Genomic DNA, 25,110 nt, shown 5'->3' on the forward strand with positions numbered 1-25,110 from the left:
TTTTAATAAAGTTTCTATCAAACCACCACTTAATTTTGTTTGTTTTTGTGGACATCAACAAGCTTTTTGTAAAATCTATATGGGAAGGTATGGTAGTAGTGTAGGTAAAACAACTTGAAAAGAATAAAGTGGTAGGAAAAACTTTGATACTAAAGCTTACTATATAGCTTTACAGTAGTCAGGACAGAGCGGTACTGGTAAAGGGATGTCTGTGTGTATGTGTGTGTGTGCTTAGCTGCTCAGTCATGTCTGACTGTTTGTGACCTCATAGACTATAGCCCACCAAGCTCTTCTGTCCTTGGAATTATCCAAGCAAGAATACTGGAGTGGGGAGCCATTCCTGATAGCTTATGGTGAACGGTGTCAGATACGAGACCTCCGAAGAAGAAAAATTAGCTTTGGGACCAGAGACAAGGCTTAAGGCGCTTAGAGCTTCATGTGGCAAAAGTTTTATCACAGTGAAAAAGGGACAGAGAGAGTGTTTGACACAGACATCGAAGGGGCAGAGAGCGCCCCACTGGCCTGTCTTATCAGGCCTGTCTTTATATACTTTTTCAGTTGGTTATTAACAATAGAAAGGTCTTAACAAACCCACTCCGGCAACATGCATCTTAAGATAACAGGATTAGTCAGAAGGTTCTTAAGAAGAAGAAACGTGTCCTCGAGCAAGATACATTGTTGTTATACAACTGTTCAGATCAGATCAGATCAGTCGCTCAGTCGTGTCCGACTCTTTGCGACCCTGTGAATCGCAGCACACCAAGCCTCCCTGTCCATCACCAACTCCCGGAGTTCACTCAGACTCACCTCCATCGAGTCAGTGATGCCATCCAGCCATCTCATCTTCTGTCGTCCCCTTCTCCTCCTGCCCCCAATCCCTCCCAGCATCAGAGTCTTTTCCAATGAGTCAACTCTTCACACGAGGTGGCCAAAGTACTGGAGTTCCAGCTTTAGCATCATTCCTTCCAAAGAAATCACAGGGCTGATCTCTAGAAAGGACTGGCTGGATCTCCTTGCAGTCCAAGGGACTCTCAAGAGTCTTCTCCAACACCACAGTTCAAAAGCATCAATTCTTCGGCGCTCAGCCTTCTTCACAGTCCAACTCTCACATCCATACATGACCACAGGAAAAACCATAGCCTTGACTAGACGAACCTTTGTTGGCAAAGTAATGTCTCTGCTTTTCAATATGCTATCTAGGTTGGTCATAACTTTCCTTCCAAGGAGTAAGGGTCTTTTAAATTCATGGCTGCAATCACCATCTGCAGTGATTTTGGAGCCCAGAAAAAGAAAGTCTGACACTGTTTCCACTGTTTCCCCATCTATTTCCCATGAAGTGATGGGACCGGATGCCATGATCTTCGTTTTCTGAATGTTGAGCTTTAAGCCAACATTTTCACTCTCCACTTTCACTTTCATCAAGAGGCTTTTGAGTTCCTCTTCACTTTCTGCCATAGGGTGGTGTCATCTGCATATCTGAGGTTATTGACATTTCTCCCAGCAATCTTGACTCCAGCTTGTGTTTCTTCCAGTCCAGTGTTTCTCATGATGTACTCTGCATATAAGTTAAATAAACAGGGTGACAATATACAGCCTTGATGTACTCCTTTTCCTATTTGGAACCAGTGTGTTGTTCCATGTCCAGTTCTAACTGTTGCTTCCTGACCTGCATACAGATTTCTCAAGAGGCAGATGAGGTGGTCTGGTATTCCCATCTCTTTCAGAATTTTCCACAGTTTATTGTGATCCACACAGTCAAAGGCTTTGGCATAGTCAATAAAGCAGAAATAGATGTTTTTCTGGAACTCTCTTGCTTTTTGCGTGATCCAGCAGATGTTGGCAATTTGATCTCTGGTTCCTCTGCCTTTTCTAAAACCACCTTGAACATCAGGAAGTTCACGGTTCACATATTGCTGAAGCCTGGCTTGGAGAATTTTGAGCATTACTTTACTAGCGTGTGAGATGAGTGCAATTGTGCTGTTAGTACAGAGTTTAAGGAAAAACATACCTCTGAGTAAGATGAGTTGTTTTATTGTGTAATCATTAGCTCTGGGCTTAAAGAAAGTTAGTCTTAGAAGAAATAGATTGTTGCCATAACAACTCAGAGTTCAAGAAAAAAAATCTTACATGACTAAGAAAAAGGAGAGTAGAAAAAAAAGTTTGTCCTTTACTCCTCCTCAAGAGCCCTAGACTCCTTATCTACCTACCTAAGAACTAGCTCTCTCATTCCCTTCTCCAAGCCAGGCTTCACCAGTACATGAACCGTGAACTTCCAGATGTTCAGGCTGGTTTTAGAAAAGGCAGAGGAACCAGAGATCAAATTGCCAACATCCGCTGGATCATCGAAAAAGCAAGAGTTCCAGAAAAAAATCTATTTCTGCTTTATTGACTATGCCAAAGCCTTTGACTGTGTGGATCACAATAAACTGTGGAAAATTCTGAAAGAGATGGGAATACCAGACCACCTCATCTGCCTCTTGAGAAATCTGTATGCAGGTCAGGAAGCAACACTTAGAACTGGACATGAAACAACAGACTGGTTCCAAATAGGAAATGGAGTACGTCAAGGCTGTATATTGTCACCCTGCTTATTTAACTTATATGCAGAGTACATCATGAGAAATGCTGGGCTGGAAGAAACACAAGCTGGAATCAAGATTGCCGTGAGACATACCAATAACCTCAGATATGCAGATGACACCACCCTTATGGCAGAACGTGAAGAGGAACTCAAAAGCCTCTTGATGAAAATGAAAGAGGAGAGTGAAAAAGTTGGCTTAAAGCTCAACATTAAGAAAACGAAGATCATGGCATCTGGTCCCATCACTTCATGGGATCTAGATGGGGAAACAGTGGAAACAGTGTCAGACTTTCTTTTTCTGGGCTCCAAAATCACTACAGATGGTGACTGCAGCCATGAAATTAAAAGATGCTTACTCCTTGGAAGGAAAGTTATGACCAACCTAGATAGCATAGAGAAAAGCAGTGATACTATGCCAAAAAAGGTCCATCTAGTCAAGGCTATGGGTTTTTCCAGTGGTCATGTATGGATGTGAGAGTTGGACTATGAAGAAAGCTGGGCGCCGAAGAATTGATGCTTTTGTACTGTGGTGTTGGAGAAGACTCTTGAGAGTTCCTTGGACTACAAGGAGATCCAGCCACTCCATCCTGAAAGAGATAAGTCCTGGGCGTTCATTGGAAGAACTGATGCTGAAGCTGAAACTCCAATACTTTGGCCACCTCATGGGGAGAGCTGACCCTGGAAAAGACCCTGATGCTGGGAGGGATTGGGGGCAGGAGGAGAAGGGGACAACAGAGGATGAGATGGCTGGATGGCATCACTGACTTGATGGACATGAATTTGCGTGAACCCCAGGAGTTGGTGATGGACAGGGAGGCTGTCGTGCTGCGATTCACAGGGTCGCAAAGAGTTGGACACGACTGAGTGACTGAACTGAACTGAACTGAACTTCCCTTCTCCAGATATCTTCATGGCCCAGGGATTGAACCTGGGGCTCTGCATTGCAGGTGGATTCTTTACCATCTGCGTCACCAGTGAAGCCTGGCAAGGGATAGACACAAAGATTAATGGAACCAAAGAGAGATCCCAGAAATTCATCTACACAAATATGTCCAACTTATTTTGACAAAGGTGAAAAGCCATTCAAACAAGGAAAGATAGCATTTTCAAGAAAGTGTGCTAGAGAAACGAGACATTAAATGAGCCTCAACCCAAATATCATGTCTATATGAATCACAGACTTAAAAGTGTAAAATAAAAACTGTTAGAGAAAAAAAAATGGGAGAAAGTCTTGAGGTTCTTGTGCTAAAGAATTCTTACACTTGACACCAAAAGTATGATCCATAAGAGAAAAATATTGATAAATTATACCTCATCAAAATTAAAATATTTGCTCTGTAAAAGACTTTGTTAAGAGGATGAAAAGGTAAGCATATCTACAGACTAAGAAAAAATTTTGCAAATCATATATTTGAAAAGGGACTTGTATGCAGAATATACAAATAACTCTCAAAATTCAATGTCAAAAAAACAAGCGAATTAGAAAATGGGGAAAAGTTATGAACAGATATTTCTATTCATGAGGATATATAGATGGAAAACAAGCACAGGTAAAGAAGTTCAATATCAGTAGTCATTTGAATTTACAAATTCAAACTACAATGAGATATTGCTACACAACTTCCAAAATAATTAAAATAAAAAATATTGATAACACCAAATGCTGAAGAGGCAGAGAGACTTCATCACTCATTTATTGCTTGTAGGAATGTAAAATAAACATCCACTCTGGAAAACAGTTTAGCAATTAAAAAACAAAAAACAAACTGAAGAGGTAACTAGCATACGAATCACGAACTGCACTTGAGCATTTATCCCTGAGAAATGGAAGCTTCAATTCACACAAAAATGTATATATAAGTGTGCACAGTAGATTTATCAGTAATAGCTCCAACTGGGGCTAAGAAGAGGAAGTTCGTCACTGATGGCATCTTCAAAGGTGAACTGAATGAGTCTTTCACTGAGGAGCTGGCTGAGGTGAGGTCCATGTTACACCAACCAGGACAGAAATCCTTATCTTGGCCACCAGGACACAGAATGTTCTTGGTGAGAAGGGCCGGTGGATTCTGGGAATTGACTGCTGTGGTTCAGAAGAAATTTGGCTTCCCTGACGGCAGAGTAGAGCTTTATGCTGAAAAGGGAGCCACAGGAGGTCTGTGTGCCATTCCCAGGCAGAGTCTCTGTGTTATAGACTGGTCGGTCCTCCACTTCCTGTGCGGCGGGCCTGCTGTGGTACGCTGCAGCTCCTCCTGGAGAGGGGGGCCAAAGGCTGCGAGGCGGTAGTGTCTGGGAAACTCTGAGGACAGAGGGCTAAATCCACGCATGGCTAAGCCCACGCAGATGGCCTCATGAGCCACAGTGGGGACCTGTTAACTACTATGTTGAGCCTGCTGTGTGCCCTATGCTGCTCAGACAGGGTGTGCTGGGCGTCAAGGGAAAGAGCATGCTGCCTTGGGACCCAGCTGGTAAGACTGGTCCTAAGAAGCCTCTGCCTGAGGACGTGAGCATTGTGGAAGCCAAAGATGAAACGCGCCCACCACCCTCGTCTCTAAACAGAAGAGTGGGAAGCCTGAGCCGCCTGCATGCCCCAGCTGGTACCCACAGCAAAATAGGTCTCCTTGGCCACTGGATCTGGAGTTTGGATGCTGCTCTATAAAGATGTTTAAAGAAAAAAAAATAACTCCAACTGGAAACAATTCAGTTGTTCTTCAAGGGATGAATGATTAAACAAATTTGTACATCTGTATCATGGAATTCTATTCAGTAATAAAAAGGAATAAACTACACACAACAATCAAGATCTTAAGGAAATTATGCTGAGTGAGAAAAACCAATCTCCAAAAGTTACATACTGAATGATTCCATTTCTATAATATTCTTGAAAATGAAAGTCGCTTAGTCTTGTCTGACTCTTTGCAACCCCATGGACTATACAGTCCATGGAATCTCCAGGTCAGAATACTGGAGAGGGTAGTCTTTCCCTTCTCCAGAGGATCTTCCCAATCCAAGGGATCCAACCCAGGTCTCTTAAACTAATGTAATTATAGACATGAGAAACCAATGAGTGGTTTCTAGGAGTTAGGATTTGAGGGAGGGTTGGCTCCAAAAGGGTAGCCCAAGGGAGCCTTGCGGTGACGGAGCAGTTCTGGACCTCAAGATGCTAGATACACAAAGCTCCTATGTGACAAATTTCATAGAACCACACACACACACACACACACACACGCATGCACATGATTGTTTATACAACTGGCAACACCTTAATAAACTCTGTGGGTTGTACTAATGTCAGTATCATGGATCTGATATTATAGTCACGCAAAATGCTACCTTCGTGGGATTAGGGGTACAGAGCACACAGGATGTACTATACGTTTTTCCCTACCTTCCAAATTAGTTTCTTAAAATTCCTTGTCACATAATTCCAACTTCTGCATCTTCTCAAAATTGGTGTTTGTTGATTGTATTTTCTCATTCAAGTTGAGATTTTCTGACAATGATTTTCAATTGAATCCTGAACACGTGAGTATTGCGTTATGAGACACTAGCTTTTATTCAGGTCTTCTGTCTTATCAGTGCCTACTTACTGCCTGCTAGAGGTAGAAGTTCAGCAACGCTACTTTGCCTGTGCTGACACCCAGGGACAGAAGGTGCCCCGTTACTGTAAGACCTCAGGGTCCCCACTAGATGTTTGCTGACACAAACACCACCCTGGTGCTTCCATACTCTGACACTGACACTGCAGAGTGGGATAAGGACTCACTGTTGTCGGGAGGCTATAAAAGTCTCAGCTCCCCACTCCAGCATGTCTGACACCACCAACCCATTGCGGGTGGGGGTGTGTCTTGTCACAACTTGTGAGCGTCTAGGCCCCTCTTATATTTTGGTTACAGGAGTAGGGTGAGGCCCTTGTTTTTTCCACAGTGCTTGACTGGAGTAGGGGAGTTATCACCTAGAAGTGTTCCGTCTTGCTAGGCTGCCCCTTCCCTCATGTTCTAGACGGAGAGAGCAGGCTTTTTGGAGGGCTCTCTGTGTTGCTATTTCTGGATAGCTGGCTTCTCCAGCTCCCACTGTTGGACACAGGAGGCAGAAAGAAAACCCAAGGAACCTGCCTCTGTGTTGTTCTTCGGTCCTGCGGTCCCAGCCAGGCTGACTGCTTTTCTCCACCTCTCAGTGTCTTCTTGCTCTCATTTGATGTATAGTATCGAGGTTATAACTGTGCTTAGTGGGAAGAACAGGGAGAAGTGCATTTATTTACTCCAGAAGACTTTTATTTCATGTTAATTCCATAGTCATATTTGTTATAAATTCTCTGTAATCTTATTTTCAGTTTAAAAAAAAATTCATATTGGGGTATAGTTGATTTTAGTTTCTGCTGTACAGCAAAGGGAATCAGTTTTATATATCCACCCTTTTTTAGATGTTTTTCCCACATAGGTCATTGTAGAGTATTGAGTACAGTTTCCTATGCTATATAGTAGTTAGCTACTCGGGCTTCCCTGGTTGTTCAGATGGTAAAGAATCCACCTGCAATGTGGGAGACCTGGAATTCTATCCCTGGGTTGGGAGGACCCCCTGGAGAAGGGAATGGCTACGCACTCCAGTATCCTGTCCTGCAGAATTCCATGGACAGAGGAGCCTGGCAGGCTATAGTCCAGGGGGTCACAAAGAACTGGACAAGACTGAACAACTTTCACTTTACTGGGTTGGCCAAAATGTTTGTTCGGGTTTTTGTACACTATCACAAACCTGAATGAACTTTTTGGCCAAGCCACAATATTTTATATATGCTGCTGCTGCTAAGTCACTTCAGTCGCGTCCGACTCTGTGCGACCTTTTATATATAGTAGTGTGTATATGTCAATCCCAATGCCCCATTTTATCCTTCTCCCCCATTCAGCTCCCATAAAATTATGTTAACCATAAAATTGTTTTCTACATCACGATTCTCTCTCTGTTCTGGAAATAAGTTACTTTGTCCATTTTTTAAGGTTCTATATACAAGCAATAGCATATGACGTTTTTCTTTCTCTGACTTACTTCACTCAGTATGAAAATCTCTAGGTCCATCCATGTTGCTGCAAATGGCATTATTTTGATCTTTTTATGCCTGAGTAATATTCCATTGTATATATGTACCACATCTTCTTTATCTATTCCTCTGTCGACGGACATTTAGGCTGCTTCTGTCTCCTGTCTACTGTAAACAGTGCTTCACTGAACATTTGGGTGCATGTATCGTTATGAATAATGATTTTCTTTAGATTTATCCCTGGTAGTGGGACTGTGAGGTCATATGGTACTTCTGTTTTTAGTTTTTTAAAGGGATCTCTATAATGTTCTGTATTGTGGCTGTACCAATTTACATTCTCACTAGCACTTTAGGAGGGTTCCTTTTTCTCCACACCCTCTCCAGCATATATTGTTTGAAGATATTTTGATGGTGGCCACTCTGGTGGCGCTAGTGGTAAAGAACCCACCTGCCAATGCAGGAGACTTAACAGACATGGGTTTGATACCTGGATTGGGAAGATCCCCTGGAGGAGAGAGGGCATGGCAACCCACTCCAGTATTTTTGCCTGGAGAATCCCATGGACAGAGGAGCCTGGTGGGCTACAGTCCATGAGGTCACAAAGAGTCAGACAATGAAGCAACTTAGCAGGTAGGTACCCTCTCTGACCAATGTGAGCTGATCACCTCATTGGAGTTTTGGTTTGCATTTCTCTACTAATTAGTGATACTAAGCATCTTTGCACGTGCTTTATGGCTATCTTTGGAAAAGCGTCTATTTAGATCTTCTGCCCATTTTTTGATTGGGTTGTTTGTTTTTGTTATTGAGCTGCATGAGCTGTTGTATATTTTAGAGATTAATCCCTTATTGGTCACTTCATTTGCATATATTTGGTTGCCTTTTTACTTTGTTTATGGTTTGCTGAATTCTCCCTCCTTTCCTATCTTCTGTTAAAAAAAAAATTAATAAACAGAAACCTCAATTAAATAGGATAGAAGACCAGAAGGGGGAGCTCTCACATCCTCTGATGACAGCAGAGCCCAACAAGAAGACCTGGTAAGAACTGGTCAAATTGTTAAACTGCACAGAAGAAAATGCTAAGCTAAAATCAGTGAAAAAATGGAGAGGACATTCCTGTAGTACCTTAGGGTTGAGACAAAGACCCACCAAGCTCTCAGAGGAAAGGCCAGAAGCAGTTTCCATGTTTACATTCTAGGGCCTGAGGTGAGCCAGATACAGACTGATCCTTAAGCTGCTTACAAGGGATACACTTTAAATATAAGCACATAGAAAGTTTGAACTAGAATCATGGAAAATAATTTACTACAGAAAAATTTTCCAAAACTAAAATGCAAATTCACTTTAGTGGAAGACTAAAACTCACCTCTTTTAATAACAGAAGCAGCAGACCACAAAATATTAAAAAAAGATTCAAGTACAGATGATCTGAATAAGACAATCAACAAACGATCTAATTAACACATTGAGAACATTTGGTAAAATGTTAACATTCTCGTCAAATACACAAATCAAAATCGACTACATGCTGGGCCAGAAAGAAAGCCACAGTATATTTCTGTGTGACAGGACAGAGTATGTTCTTGTTCATAGAAAACAGTAACTATAGTATATTAGAAAATGTCCAGCTGCCTAGAAATTAAAGACTATAGTTATAAATAACCCAGGTTCAAAAATTACAAACAAAAATTTGAAAATATTTTTAAATTAACCGGTTTGTTTATTTTTGGCTGTGCTGGGGCTTCGTTGCTGTGTGTGGACTCTGTCAGGCTGTAGTAGGTGGGCTTCTCATCCTGGGGACTTTTCTTATTGTGGTGCCCAGGCTCAGTTGCCCTGAGGCATGTAGGATCTTCCTGGACCAGGGATTGAATCCGTGTCCCCTGCATTGGCAGGCGAACTCTCAACCAGTGAACCAGCCAGGAAGCCTCTGAAAATACTGTAAAATGAATGATAAAGCAGGGGCTGAGGGACAGACAAAGACAAATGAAGCAGAACAGACTCCACGAAATCACCAACACAGATCTAGGGACCTATGCCACACGGCAATAGGAAGTGATGGTAGTGTATCAGTTAGTGTCCAATCGGGAACAGAAACCACACGTGATTTAAACAAGGGAAGTTTAATATAAAGCTATACTATTAAGCCATGATAAAAGAGAAAATATAACTTACAATGGAACCCTAGGACTGAGGAAGAGTGCCCAAGGAGGAATAAACTTCAAAGTGTTATCAACCATGGTCCTTGGACTCTAATCAGTAGAAATGAAGAGGTCTGATGAGCAATTCAGGTAAGACTTCACCATGAGAACATGTTAACAGGTGCCTAACTGGGTCTTGGAGGAGAGTGGGGTGGTTCTTTAAATGGGCTGAGGGTGGGGGCATTGGTGGGCCTGGCCAGAGGAATGGTTTAGGTGGTCTTCTCACACCCTTGTGGCAGTGCTGTAAACAGGAATCATGCTCCTGGCACTTAGAAGGGGCAGTTGATTTGTGGGCTTTTCGAATCTTATTGCTCATAATTGCTGCATTTGCACCTGTATACAGTTATTTTGAGTCCCTTGTAGCTTCTCGGTTTTCCAGTGCTGGAATATAGATGGAAGAGACATCTATGTGCAAGTGCAAGCACTCCAGTAGAGGGTCCCAGGTCCCAGCCTAGCTCCCACCCCTGGTGGAGAAGTTCCGGGCCTTGCCTAGAGCAGAGCTGGACCATGGTTGCTGAGCCAGCAGAAAGCAACCTTGGGAGGCAGACGAGCCACAGCTGGAAGCTGGGAGGGAAGCGTGCAGGAGGAGTGGAGGTGCTGATGAAGATGGGAGGCCAGGATTGTGCTGTCTCCAAGAAAGCCACGGGGAGGGGAGAAGCAGGCTGTGCTGGGGTTAACACGTTGCCGAGGAAAACGTGTCCTGGCCGTGTGGCTTAGGTGAGCATTGCTGGGTGTCCCCCATTGCAGTGCTGACTTGGTGCACAGCCCCTGGAAGGTACAGGACAGCCCCTTCCCCTGGTGGTCTCCCTCCAGCTGTCTCTGCTGAGAAAGGTTACCTCCTCTCTCTCGCTCTCTTTAGTCGCTCAGCTGTGTGGACTCTTGCGACCCCATAGATTGTAGCCCACCAGGCTCCTCTGTCCATGGGAGTCTCCAGGCAAGAATACTGGAGTGGGTTGCCATTTTTTTCTCCAGGGGATGTTCCCGACCCAGGGATCGAACCCAGGTGTCCTGCATTGCATGCAGATTCTTTACCGAATTAGCTATGAGGGAAGCTGAAGGTTACCATGCTGCCCCCTTAACGGAGAGCCGCCTAAAGAGCTCTGTCTGCTGTTGCAGAGAGCACTGCAAGGTGCACTGGGGGCTGAGAGGCGATGAACTGATAACTGGTACAATTACTTTTGGTAAATAGTACTGGTTCAATTGGAGATACATATGGAAAACGTATCTTTGCCCATTCCTGCACTATGTGCAAAATTAATTCTATAGACAATGAATCTAAATGTTAAAGATAAGAAGGAAATATGGATTTTTTAGAAAGATTTCTAGATTTAAGAGCACTCTCTAGCTTTTCAGAATGTTTTTTTTTATTTTATTTTATTTTTAAACTTTACACAATTGTATTATTTTGTCAAATATCAAAATGAATCCACCACAGGTATACATGTGTTCCCCATCCTGAACCCTCCTCCCTCCTCCCTCCCCATACCATCCCTCTGGGTCATCCCAGTGCACTAGCCCCAAGCATCCAGTATCGTGCATCGAACCTGGACTGGCAACTCGTTTCTTACATGATATTTTACATGTTTCAATGTCATTCTCCCAAATCTTCCCACCCTCTCCCTCTCCCACAGAGTCCATAAGACTGTTCTATACATCAGTGTCTCTTTTGCTGTCTCGTACACCGGGTTATTGTTACCATCTTTATAAATTCCATATATATGCGTTAGTATACTGTATTGGTGTTTTTCCTTCTGGCTTACTTCACTCTGTATAATAGGCTCCAGTTTCATCCACCTCATTAGAACGGATTCAAATGTATTCTTTTTAATGGCTGAGTAATACTCCATTGTGTATATGTACCATAGCTTTCTTATCCATTCATCTGCTGATGGACATCTAGGTTGCTTCCATGTCCTGGCTATTATAAACAGTGCTGCGATGAACATTGGGGTACACGTGTCTCTTTCCCTTCTGGTTTCCTCAGTGTGTATGCCCAGCAGTGGGATTGCATAAATGGGTTGAATGCCCCAACCAAAAGACAAAGACTGGCTGAATGGATACAAAAACAAGACCCATACATATGTTGTTTACAAGAGACCCACTTCAAAACAGAGGACACATACAGACTGAAAGTGAAGGGCTGGAAAAAGATTTTCCATGCAAATAGCGACCAAAAGAAAGCAGGAGTAGCAATACTCATATCAGATAAAATAGACTTTAAAACAAAGGCTGTGAAAAGAGACAAAGAAAGTCACTATATAATGATCAAAGGATCAACCCAAGAAGAAGATATAACAATTATAAATATATATGCACCCAACACGGGAGCACCACAGTATGTAAGACAAACGCTAACAAGTATGAAAGGAGAAATTAACAATAACACAATAATAGTGGGAGACTTTAATACCCCACTCACACCTATGGATAGATCAACTAAACAGAAAATTAACAAGGAAACACAAACGTTAAACAATACAATAGACCCAGTTAGACCTAATTGATACCTATAGGACATTTCATCCCAAAACAATGAATTTCACCTTTTTCTCAAGTGCACATGGAACCTTCTCCAGGATAGATCATATCCTGGGCCATAAAGTTAGCCTTGGTAAATTAAAAAAAATAGAAATCATTCTAAGCATCTTTTCTGACCACAATGCAGTAAGATTAGATCTCAATTACAGGAGAAAAACTATTAAAAATTCCAACATATGGAGGCTGAACAACACGCTGCTGAATAACCAACAAATCACAGAAGAAATCAAAAAAGAAATCAAAATTTGCATAGAAACGAATGAAAATGAAAACACAACAACCCAAAACCTGTGGGACACTGTAAAAGCAATCCTAAGGGGAAAGTTCATAGCAATACAGGGACACCTCAAGAAACAAGAAAAAGGTAAAATAAATAACCTAACTTTACACCTAAAGCAACTAGAAAAGGAAGAAATGAAGAACCCCAGGGTTAGTAGAAGGAAAGAAATCTTAAAAATTAGGGCAGAAATAAATGCAAAAGAAACAAAAGAGACCATAGCAAAAATCAACAAAGCCAAAAGCTGGTTCTTTGAAAGGATAAATAAAATTGACAAACCACTAGCCAGACTCATCAAGAAACAAAGGGAGAAAAATCAAATCAATAAAATTAGAAACGAAAATGGAGAGATCACAACAGACAACACAGAAATACAAAGGATCATAAGAGACTACTATCAACAATTATATGCCAATAAAATGGACAACGTGGAAGAAATGGACAAATTCTTAGAAAAGTACAACTTTCCAAAACTCAACCAGGAAGAAATAGAAAATCTTAACAGACCCATCACAAGCATGGAAATTAAAACTGTAATCAAAAATCTTCCAGCAAACAAAAGCCCAGGTCCAGACGGCTTCACAGCTGAATCCTACCAAAAATTTAGAGAAGAGCTAACACCTATCCTGCTCAAACTCTTCCAGAAAATTGCAGAGGAAGGTAAACTTCCAAACTCATTCTATGAGGCCACCATCACCCTAATACCAAAACCTGACAAAGATCCCACAAAAAAAGAAAACTACAGGCCAATATCACTGATGAACGTAGATGCAAAAATCCTTAACAAAATTCTAGCAATCAGAATCCAACAACACATTAAAAAGATCATACACCATGACCAAGTGGGCTTTATCCCAGGGATGCAAGGATTCTTCAATATCCTCAAATCAATCAATGTAATAACAAATTGAAAAATAAAAACCATATGATTATCTCAATAGATGCAAAGAAAGCCTTTGACAAAATTCAACATCCATTTATGATAAAAACTCTCCAGAAAGCAGGAATAGAAGGAACATACCTCAACATAATAAAAGCTATATATAACAAACCCACAGCAAACATTATCCTCAATGGTGAAAAATTGAAAGCATTTCCTCTAAAGTCAGGAACAAGACAAGGGTGCCCACTTTCACCATTACTATTCAACATAGTTTTGGAAGTTTTGGCCACAGCAATCAGAGAAGAAAAAGAAATAAAAGGAATCCAAATTGGAAAAGAAGTAAAACTCTCCCTATTTGCAGATGACATGATCCTCTACATAGAAAACCCTAAAGACTCCACCAGAAAATTACTAGAACTAATCAATGATTATAGTAATGTTGCAGGATATAAAATCAACACACAGAAATCCCTTGCATTCCTATACACTAATAATGAGAAAACAGAAAGAGAAATTAAGGAAACAATTCCATTCACCATTGCAACAAAAAGAATAAAATACTTAGGAATATATCTACCTAAAGAAACAAAAGACCTATATATAGAAAACTATAAAACACTGGTGAAAGAAATCAAAGAGGACACCAATAGATGGAGAAATATACCATGTTCATGGATCGGAAGAATCAATATAGTGAAAATGAGTATACTACCCAAAGCAATTTATAGATTCAATGCAATCCCTATCAAGCTACCAACAGTATTCTTCACAGAGCTAGAACAAATAATTTCACAATTTGTATGGAAATACAAAAAACCTTGAATAGCCAAAGCGATCTTGAGAAAGAAGAATGGAACTGGAGGAATCAACCTACCAGACTTCAGGCTCTACTACAAAGCCACAGTTATCAAGACAGTATGGTACTGGTACAAAGACAGAAATATAGATCAATGGAACAAAATAGAAAGCCTAGAGATAAATCCAGAATGTTTTCTAGATTTTAAGAAGAAAACATAGGCTATATCATCATTACTTGGTAATAGGCAAGTATTTCTTAAGAGGATATGAAAAGCACTAATAAAAGTGAAATTTCTTAAATTGGACTGTGTTAAGATTTAAAACACCTGTTCAAAACCCTGGTGGCTCTGTGGTAAAGAATCCACCTGCCAATGCAGGAGGCACAGGAGACAAGGGGTTGGATCCCTGATCCTGGAAGATCCCACGTGCGGCCCCGCAAAGCAACTAAGCCCCTTCACCACAGCTTTTGAGCCTGTCCTCTGGAGCCGGGAGCTGCAGATACAGAGCCTGTATGCTACATCTGCTGACGCCTGAGTGCCCCAGCACCCATGCTCTGCAGGAGGAGAAACCACTGCAGTGAGAAGCCCTTGCACCACAACTGGAGAACAGCCACTGCTTGCTACAACTGAAGAAAAGCCCGGGCAGCAACAAAGACTCAGCACAGTCAGAAATAAATGAATACAGTGACCCAGTTCCATAAGCAGAGCTGGGCTCAGAAATGACAGCACTTAGCCTAGGACCTTCCCTATTTCATGTGAAGCTTGTACTAATAGCACCAAAGTCATCCCTATCACCATATATTTTTATTTGAAGATAAATAAAATTTCAAGTTTATTTTCTCAATGTAGGTGAGTTCTATTTGAAGAAAATCCCGCTATTGGGGACTTAACTGAAAGAGAAATCTGGGCAATTTCCAAACTTTACAAAAACTTCCCTTGCAGCTTTCCCTTTAAAGGGGCATAGTCCCACTGTACTTTTTAAAGCACAGTTCAGTTAGGAAGAATTCAGTCTACATGCAGATTTTTCAGAAATGTTCGGATGCATCAACCTATGTACACCTTTGTTCTGATCCCTTTTTTTTTCTCTGTTGAGTATCTTCCATTCTAAACATAAGCCACATGGTAGTATGAGATTGGTTTGATCACTGGGCACAGTATTTGAATCAATTATAACAAGATAAGTAGTAGTTACAATCAACTTTATTGTTGTATTTAAAAACTGTCCTTTTATACAAGACAACGTGGGCTCAGCTTATGTATTAATATTGGCTTGAACACATGTATCTAATTTAATTCCTTCTCAAAAGTGCACTAAAACTAAAATAGCAGATTTCTTTTTTTTTTAATATAAATTTATTTTAATTGGAGGCTAATTACATTACAATGTTGTATTGGTTTTGACATACATCGACATGAATCTGCCACGGGTGTACACGTGTTCCCCTCCTGAACCCCCCTCCCACCTCCCTCCCCATCTCATCCCTCTGGGTCATCCCAGTGCACCAGCCCCAAGCACCCTTATCATGCATCGAACCTGGACTGGCGATCCATTTCACATATGATAATATACATGTTTCAATGCCATTCTCCCAAATCATCCCACCCTCACCCTCTCTAACAGAGTCCAAAAGACTGTTCTATACATCTGTGTCTCTTTTGCTGTCTCCCATACAGGGTTATCGTTACCATCATTCTAGATTCCATATATATGTGTTAGTATACTATATTGGTGTTTTTCTTTCTGGCTTACTTCACTCTGTATAATAGGCTCCGGTTTCATCCACCTCATTAGAACTGATTCAAATGTATTCTTTTTAATGGTTGAGTAATACTCCATTGTGTACATGTACCACAGTTTTCTTATCCACTCGTCTGCTGATGGACATCTAGGTTGCTTCCAGGTCCTGGCTATTATAAACAGTGCTGCGATGAATATTGGGGTACACGTGTCTCTTTCCCTTCTGGTTTCCTGGGTGTGTATGCCCAGCAGTGAGATTGCTGGATCATAAGGCAGTTCTATTTCCAGTTTTTTAAGGAATCTCCACACTGTTCTCCATAGTGGCTGTACTAGTTTGCATTCCCACCAACAGTGTAAGAGGGTTCCCTTTTCTCTGCACCCTCGCCAGCATTTATTGCTTGTAGACGTTTGGATAGTAGCCATTCTGACTGGCGTGAAATGGTACCTCATAGTGGTTTTAATTTGCATTTCTCTGATAATGAGTCATGTTGAGCATCTTTTCATGTGTTTGTTAGCCATCTGTATGTCTTCTTTGGAGAAATGTCTATTTAGTTCTTTGGCCCATTTTTTGATTGGGTCATTTATTTTTCTGGAATTGAGCTGCATGAGCTGCTTGTATATTTTTGAGATTAGTTGTTTGTCAGTTGCTTCATTTGCTATTATTTTCTCCCATTCTGAAGGCTGTCTTTTCACCTTGCTTATAGTTTCCTTTGTTGTGCAAAAGCTTTTAATTTTCATTAGATCCCATTTGTTTATTTTTACTTTTACTTCCAATATTCTGGGAGGTGGGCCATAGAGGATCCTGCTGTGATTTATGTCAGAGAATGTTTTGCCTATGTTTTCCTCTAGGACTTTCATAGTTTTGGGTCTTACATTTAGATCTTTAATCCATTTTGCATTTATTTTTGTGTATGGTGTTAGAAAGTGTTCTAGTTTCATTCTTTTACAAGTGGTTGACCAGTTTTCCCAGCACCACTTGGTAAAGAGATTGTCTTTTCTCCACTGTATATTCTTGCCTCCTTTGTCAAAGATAAGGTGCCCATGCTGCTGCTGTGTCGCTTCAGTTGTGTCGGACTCTGTGCGACCCCATAGACAGCAGCCCACCAGGCTCCCCCGTCCCTGGGATTCTCCAGGCAAGAACACTGGAGTGGGTTGCCATTTCCTTCTGCAATGCATGAAAGTGAAAAATGAAAGTGAAGTCGCTCAGTCGTGTCTGACTCTTAGCAACCCCTGGACTGTAGCCCACCAGGCTCCTCCATCCATGGGATTTTCCAGGCAAGAGTACTGGAGTGGAGTGCCATGGTGCGTGGATTTATCTCTGGGCTTTCTATTTTGTTCCATTGATCTATATTTCTATCTTTGTGCCTGGACCATACTGTCTTGATGACTGTGGCTTTGTAGTAGAGCCTGAAGTCAGGCAGGTTGATTCTTCCAGTTCCATTCTTCTTTCTCAAGATTGCTTTGGCTATTCGAGGTTTTTTGTATTTCCATACAAATTGTGAAATTATTTGTTCTAGCTCTGTGAAAAGTACTGTTGGTAGCTTGATAGGGATTGCATTGAATCTATAAATTGCTTTGGGTAGTATACTCATTTTCACTATATTGATTCTTCCGATCCATGAACATGGTATATTTCTCCATCTATTAGTGTCCTCTTTGATTTCTTTCACCAGTGTTTTATAGTTTTCTATATATAGGTCTTTTGTTTCTTTAGGTAGATATATTCCTAAGTATTTTATTCTTTTTGTTGCAATGGTGAATGGAATTGTTTCCTTAATTTCTCTTTCTGTTTTCTCATTGTTAGTGTATAGAGATGCAAGGGATTTCTGCGTGCTGATTTTATATCCTGCAACTTTACTATATTAATTGATTAGCTCTAGTAATTTTCTGGTGGGGTCTTTAGGGTTTTCTATGTAGAGGATCATGTAATCTGCAAACAGTGAGAGTTTAACTTCTTCTTTTCCAATCTGGATTCCTTTTATTTCTTTTTCTTCTCTGATTGCTGTGGCCATAACTTCCAAAACTATGTTGAATAGTAGTGGTACGAGTGGGCACCCTTGTCTTGTTCCTGACTTTAGGGGAAATGCTTTCAGTTTTTCACCATTGAGAATGTTTGCTGTGGGTTTTCTTTAAAAAAAAAAAAAAAAAGACGTAAACCCCTAAGATAGCAGCACCATTTTGGAAGCTGAAAAACAAATGAACAAATAAAAACTGATTTAATAAGCACAAGAGCACTGAACCCCTAGAAAGCAGTGGGGAAAACTAAGAGTTGATTTGAATTATCCTGCTGAATCTTTAAAATGCACAAGAAATAGCACCATCACATACCTCTGCAGCTGAAAGTGAGAAGCGTGTGTATCGTGTCTGACTGTTTGAGACCCCACTGATGATAGCTGGCCAGGCTCCTCTGTCCATGGAATTCTCCAGGCAAGAATACTGGAGTGGGTTACCATTGCCTTCTCCAGGGGATCTGCCCAACCCAGGGACTGAACCCAGGTCTCCTGCACTGCAGGTGTCTTTACCATCTGAGCCACAAGGGAAGCCCAAAAGTGGGAAGGATCTTACCCTCAAATAAGGATAACATGAATGAATGATCTGAGAGCAGTTTCATCTCTAGATCTTTCTTCCCATTCATGTTCCTAAGCAACTGCTTCTCCCCAACCCTATGGAATTCTGCATGTTTATTCTCTGGAGCAGGTAAAACAAAATCTAGAAAGGGAGCACCAGACTCAAAACAAGGATTAAGTGACCATATGCATACTGAATGATAAATGTAGAGGCAAACTTTATTTCTCTCCCAGAGGTATGCAGCCAAACTCTTACCCTCCAGACAGTCTCTTAGAGAATTCTTCTTTGGAGAATCTAACCAGGCCAACAGGAAAAGACTTCAAGATACTGACTTCAGAAGTTGCCCCCAAATATTCCTGTAATGCCACTGAACAGTGATGTTCAAAGTCAATAAGTCCTGCCTACAGACCCAGAGTTTCAGTGATTATTTTAGTTCCTCTTAATTAGGAGCAGATGAGGGAACATTATCAGACATCTGAGAAATACCTCAGAGAGAGGTATATTAGTTTCCTAAGACTGCCACAACAAAGCTGTTTAGTCTGCGTGACTTAAACAACAAAAATTTATCTTCTCACAATTCAGAAGACTGGAAGTCTAAGATCAAGGTGTCAGTAGGGTTGGTATCTTCTGAGGCCTTTCTTCTTGCTTGGAGATGACCATCTTCTTTCTGTGTCTTCACAGGATCTTCCCTCTATGTAAGTCTGTAACTTAATCTCTTGTAAGGACACCAGTCATATTGGATTCAGCTCAGTTCAGTCATTCAGTCATGTCCAACTCTTTGCAACCCCATGGACTACAGCATGCCAGGCTTCCCTGTCCATCACCAACTGCTAGAGTTTTCTCAAACTCATGTGCATCGAATTGGTGATGCCATCCAACCATCTCATCCTCTGTCGTCCCCTTCTCCTCCTGCTCTCAATCTTTCCCAGCATCAGGGTCCTTTCCAATGAGTCAGCTCTTTGCATCAGGTGGCCAAAGTACTGGAGCTTCAGCTTCAGTGTCAGTCTGGATTCAGATTCAGCATAAGCTTCAGAATCAGCATCAGCTTCAGCATATTGGATTAGGTCATCCTAAACCCCATGGACGGAGGAGCCTGGTGGGCTTCAGTCCATGGGTTGGACACGACTGAGCGACTTTGCTTTCACTTTTCACTTTCATGCATTGGAGAAGGAAACAGCAACCCACTCCAATGTTTTTTCCTGGAGAATCCCAGGGAGAGGGGAGCCTGGTGGGCTGCCGTCTATGGAGTTGCACAGCGTTGGACACGACTGAAGCGACTTAGCAGTAGTAGCAGCAGCAGCAGCAATGACCTCTTTTAAACTGATATCCCCTTTAAAGACTCTATTTCTAAACACAGTCTCATTCTGTGTTTGAGGGGGACAGAATTCAGCCCACAATAAGATGATAGGGACCAAAAGAAACCATAACAAAAATGCAACTGAAGGAAACACTGTGCAAGAACAAGAAACCTATTAATCTTAGAGACATAAGAGAAGAGATTAAATAAGAACAAGACACCACAGAAAAGAAACATTCAGAGAATGGAAAGGGGTTCTTGGAAGTTAAAAACATAATAGCTGAAATGAAAACAATATTGGAAGATAAAGTCAAGGAAATCTTCTAGAAAGTAGAGTAAAAAGAATTGGAAAACAGGATGAAATATTTAAGAAAATGCTAAAAACCAATCCAGGAAGTTCAATATCCAAATAGTATGATTTCCATAAAGAATGTTTGGAATAAACAAAGAGAGGCAATCATCAAGAAAAGAACTCATGAACTACGAAAATTCCCTTCTGGCTAAATTGTAAAATGTCTCAAAGACCATCACTCCCACCCTAACAATGAGAAGAAGCAAGATAAGCTACAAAATAATGGTTTAAAACCATGATTTTTAAAAAGCTAATCAAAATGCCTGTGTGTACAAACAGAGATGAACAAAATTCTAGAAAGTCATAAGTTCTTTTTAGGAAGGAAGATACCCACTGCTGATTTCATCTTGGTTAGAGCTGTGGGAGGAGGAAGAGTCTTCCAGACAAATTTAATATCCACATATCATAGTTACTTACATATATGGTTAATTACTTTAAAAAATCAAGGTGAGAAATCAATTGAATGGGGGAAAGAACTTTTTCTTGCCTTTAAAAAAAATGATTGATGCTGTGAAAACTAACCAGATGGGAAAAAGATAAACCTTTTCACACCAGAGACAAAAATTAATCTGAAATGGATCATATATCTAAATGTGAACACTAAAACAATAGAACTACAGTAAAACAAAAATATTATTATAACTCTAGTGTAGACAAAGACTTTTAGGTTGGACATGAGAAACACTAGCCATGAAGTAAAATATTAAATTAGAAGTCTCTGTTCATTAGAAGACACCAGTGCAATAGCTGAACACTGGAAATATCTCCAAATATCTCCAAGAGAACTGATAAATACACTAAAGCATAGTTATACAATGGAATCTACTCAGCAATATAAAGGAATAAAACTAGAGATATACGCTATACATGTATGAATCTAAAAAATATTATATTGGGGAAAAGACATCAGAAGAAAAAGATACATATTGCATATGACCATTTATATAATGTTCAAAGACAGGAATGGAGAAGGAAATGGCAACCCACTCCAGTATTCTTGCCTGGAGAATCCCAGGGACGGGGGAGCCTGGTGGCCTGCCATCTATGGGGTCGCACAGAGTCGGACATGACTGAAGCGACTTAGCAGCAGGAGCAGCAGCAAAGACAGGAAAAAATTAAGATCATACGAATCAGAAAACAGTTGCCTCTGGGATAGGAGGCACTGACTAGAAAGGGGAACAATAGAACTTTCTGGGGTGATATAAATATTTTATGTCATGTTTGGCAGTTACACAGGGGTATACATTGTTCCAAAATGAACACAAGATTTGTTCACTTTATTGTTTGTAGTTACACCTCATCAAATTGTACTGAACTCTGAGCAAACTGGGAATATAAAAAATTTCCCTAGCTTGGTCTACAAAAAGTTACAGCTGACATCATACTTAATGATGAGGAACTAGAAGCTTTCCCACTAAGATCAGGAACAAGGTGAGGCTATCCCATTTCACTGCTCCTTTCAACATCATACTAGAAGACCTAGCTATTGCCTAAGACAAGAAAATAAAAAGTGTATAGATTGAGAAAGAAGAAATAAAACTTTCATGATTATGTATTGGTAGAAAATCTAAAAAAAAACCCAAAAAACTCACAGAACTTACAAGTGATTATTACAAGATTATAGGGTATAGGTTTAATACACAAAAGTCAATCAGTTTCCTATCTAATAGTAAAGAACAAGTAGAAGTTGAAGTTAAAACTCAATACCATTTACATTAACATCTCCAAAATGAAATACTTAGGTATAAACCTAACAAAATATGGATAAGATATTTATGAGAAAAACTGTAAAATTCTGATGAAAGAAATAAAAACACTAAATGAATGATATTCCATGTTCATACCTCTTAGGATATGAAGGGAGACTCATTATTGTCAAAATGTCAGTTCTTCTCAACTTGATCTACAGATTCAAGGTAATTTCAATCAAAATCCCAGCAAGTTATTTTGTCAGTATTGACAAATTGATTTTAAAGTTTATATGGAGAGGCAAAAGACCCAGAATAGCCAATTCAGTATTGAATGAGAAGAACAACTTTGGAGGGTTGACTCTACCTGACATCAAGATTTACTATAAATTTACGGTACTGAAGACAGCATGCTATTAGTGAAAGAATAGATAGTGTAACAGAATAGAGAGCCCAGAAGTATATTCACACAAATATAGTCAACTGATCTTTGATAAAGGAGTTAAGTTACTAGGATGAAGAAAAGATAGTCTTTTCAACAAATGATACTGGAACAACTGTATATCCACATGCAAAAGAATGAATCTAGACACAGACCTTATATCTTTCATAAAAATGACTCAAAATTGTTGACAGACCTAAATGTAAAACAAATAAAAACCATAAACCTTTTAGAAGAAAGTGAAAGTGTTAGTCACTCAGTTGTGTCCAAATCTTTGCAACCCCATGGACTACAGCCCGCCAGGCTTCTCTCTCCATGGAAATCTCCAGGCAAGAATACTGGGGTGGGTTGCCATTTCCTTCTCCAGGGGATTTTCCCAACCCAGGGATCAAACCCAGGTATCCCGCTTTGCAGGCCAATTCTTTCCCATGTGAGCCACCAAGGGACAGGAAGGGGAAACTGTTAGTTGTGAAATGTGGGGTTTAGTTCCCTGACCAGGGATTGAACCCAGGCCCCCTGCATTGGGATTATGGAGTCTTAGCCACTATACCACAAGGGAGATCCCTTTGGCAGATAACATAGGAGAAAATCTAGATGATCTTGGGTTTGGTGGTGACCTTTTTAAGACTCAAAACCAAAAGCATGATCCATGAAAGAAATACTTGATAAGCTGGGATTCAGTGAATTAAATACTTCTTGTCTGTGAAAGACAGTGTTAAGAGAATGAGAATTCAAGCCACATACTGGGAGAAAATATTTGCCAAAAAAACCCACATCTGATAAAGCACTGTTACTCAAAACATATGAAGAACTCTTAAAATTCAACAATAAGGAAAGTAAGCAGCCATATTTTAAATGGGTTAAAATCTTAACAAATCCTCACCAAAGAAGATATTCAGATGTCAAATAAGTATGTGCAAAGATGCTCCATATAATCCACTAGAATGAAGTCATCAGGGAAATGTAAATTAAAACACTGAAATACCTCTACACACCTCTTAGAACAGGCAAAATTCAAAACACTGTCAATACCAAAAGCTGTCAAGGATGTGGAACAACATGAACTCTCATTCCCAAATGAGTTGAAAATGTGTGTGCACACAAAAACCTGCATATGGATGTTTATAGCAGTTTTATTCGTAATTGTCAAAACTTGGAAGCAACCAAATTGTCCTTTGGTAAGTGAATAAACTGTGGTACATCAAGATGATGGAATATTAGTCAGCATTAAAAAGAAATGAGCTATCAAGCTATGAAAAGACATGAGAGAATATTAAATATTTTATTAAGTGAAAGAAGCCAATATGAAAAGGCTATATACTGTGTAATTCCAACTACACAACATTCTTAAAAAGCAAAACTATGTTTGCCAGGAGTTGGCGAAGAGAGAGGAATAAGTAGGCAAAGCATGGTGATTTTTAGGGCAGTGAAACCATTCTGCATGACAGTAATGGTAGATATGTGTCATTATATATTTGTTCTACTCCAGGAGTAATCCTAATTTTAACTATGCATTTTGGGTAATAACGGTTTTTCAATGAAGGTTCATCAACTTTAACAGATTTACCACTCTGATGTGGGATGCTGATAGTCAGGGGTGGGGGCCGAGGGGCGGGGAGCAGACTCCCAGGTGGCTCAGGGGTAAAGAATCTGCCTGCCAATGCAGGAGACACAGGAGATGCGGGTTCAGTCCCTGGGTCAGGAAGTTCCCCTGGAGGAAATGGCAACCCACTCCAGTATTATAGCCTGGAAAATTCCATGGACAAAGGAGCCTGGTGGGCTACAGTCTTTGGGGTTGCAAAGAGTCTGACGTGACTGAGCGACTGAGCACACACCCACGTTGATAGTGGGAGATACTATTTGTATGCAGAGGGGAGGGGTACGAGAGAATCTCTGTACCTTCTGTTCAAGTTTGATGTGAACTTAAAACTGCTCTAAAAATATAGTCTATTAAAAATGTGTTGAAGTAAAAAACAAAATGATTCCAGAAAACTTCTCTAAACTGAAGGATAAGTGATGTATGAGTGAAAGGACCCACCAAATGTTTTGTACAACATGTGAAAACAGACCCACACCAAGGTACAAAATTATGAAATTTCAGAGCACTGTATGGGTCCAGAGATAAAAAGCAGGTAACATACAAAGAATTATGAATCAGAATGATCCTGGACTACTTAACAACACTGGACACAGAATGACAGGGTGACAATGGCTTCAAAGTTCTGAAAGAAAATCATCCTCAACCTCAAATTCTATACCCAAACTGTCAAATAGGAGGAAAAAGCAAAAAAAAAAAAATTTTTTTTTTTTTTTTGAGATACACAAGTTCTCAGAAACTCTCTCTTATGTCTCTGCATGCTTCTTAGGAGACTACTGGGGATGTGCTTCACCAAAATGAGAGGAGAAAGCAAGACAGAGGAAGACTGGAGTCAGGAACCAGGAGATCCCAGAGAGGAGACTGGTGAAAGGATGCCCAGAGGGGCGTTTGCAGAGACAGCTGCCAGAATGAGAGCTGACTACCAAATGCAGCACGTGACTCAGGAGAGACTGTCATCACCACAATAACACCTCTGTAGTACCTCCATAACCTGAGCAAGAATACCCCAGAGTGTGGCCCAAGCTCTTACCTGCTCTTCATTTTCTCTGACCGTATGTTGACTGGGGCTTCCCTGGTGGCTCAGAGGCTAAGAAATCTGCCTGCAATGTGGCAGACCCAGATTCA

At 40.6% G+C, this 25,110-nt stretch overlaps 1 pseudogene; it reads left to right on the forward strand.

Moving 5' to 3' along the window:
- The first annotated feature begins 350 nt into the window (after positions 1–350).
- LOC113880079 lies at positions 351–6,279 on the forward strand (annotated as a pseudogene).
- Positions 6,280–25,110: the final 18,831 nt, after the last annotated feature.

The sequence above is a fragment of the Bos indicus x Bos taurus genome, chromosome 21 (assembly GCF_003369695.1).
Source record: "Bos indicus x Bos taurus breed Angus x Brahman F1 hybrid chromosome 21, Bos_hybrid_MaternalHap_v2.0, whole genome shotgun sequence".
Taxonomy (NCBI): Eukaryota; Metazoa; Chordata; class Mammalia; order Artiodactyla; family Bovidae; genus Bos; species Bos indicus x Bos taurus.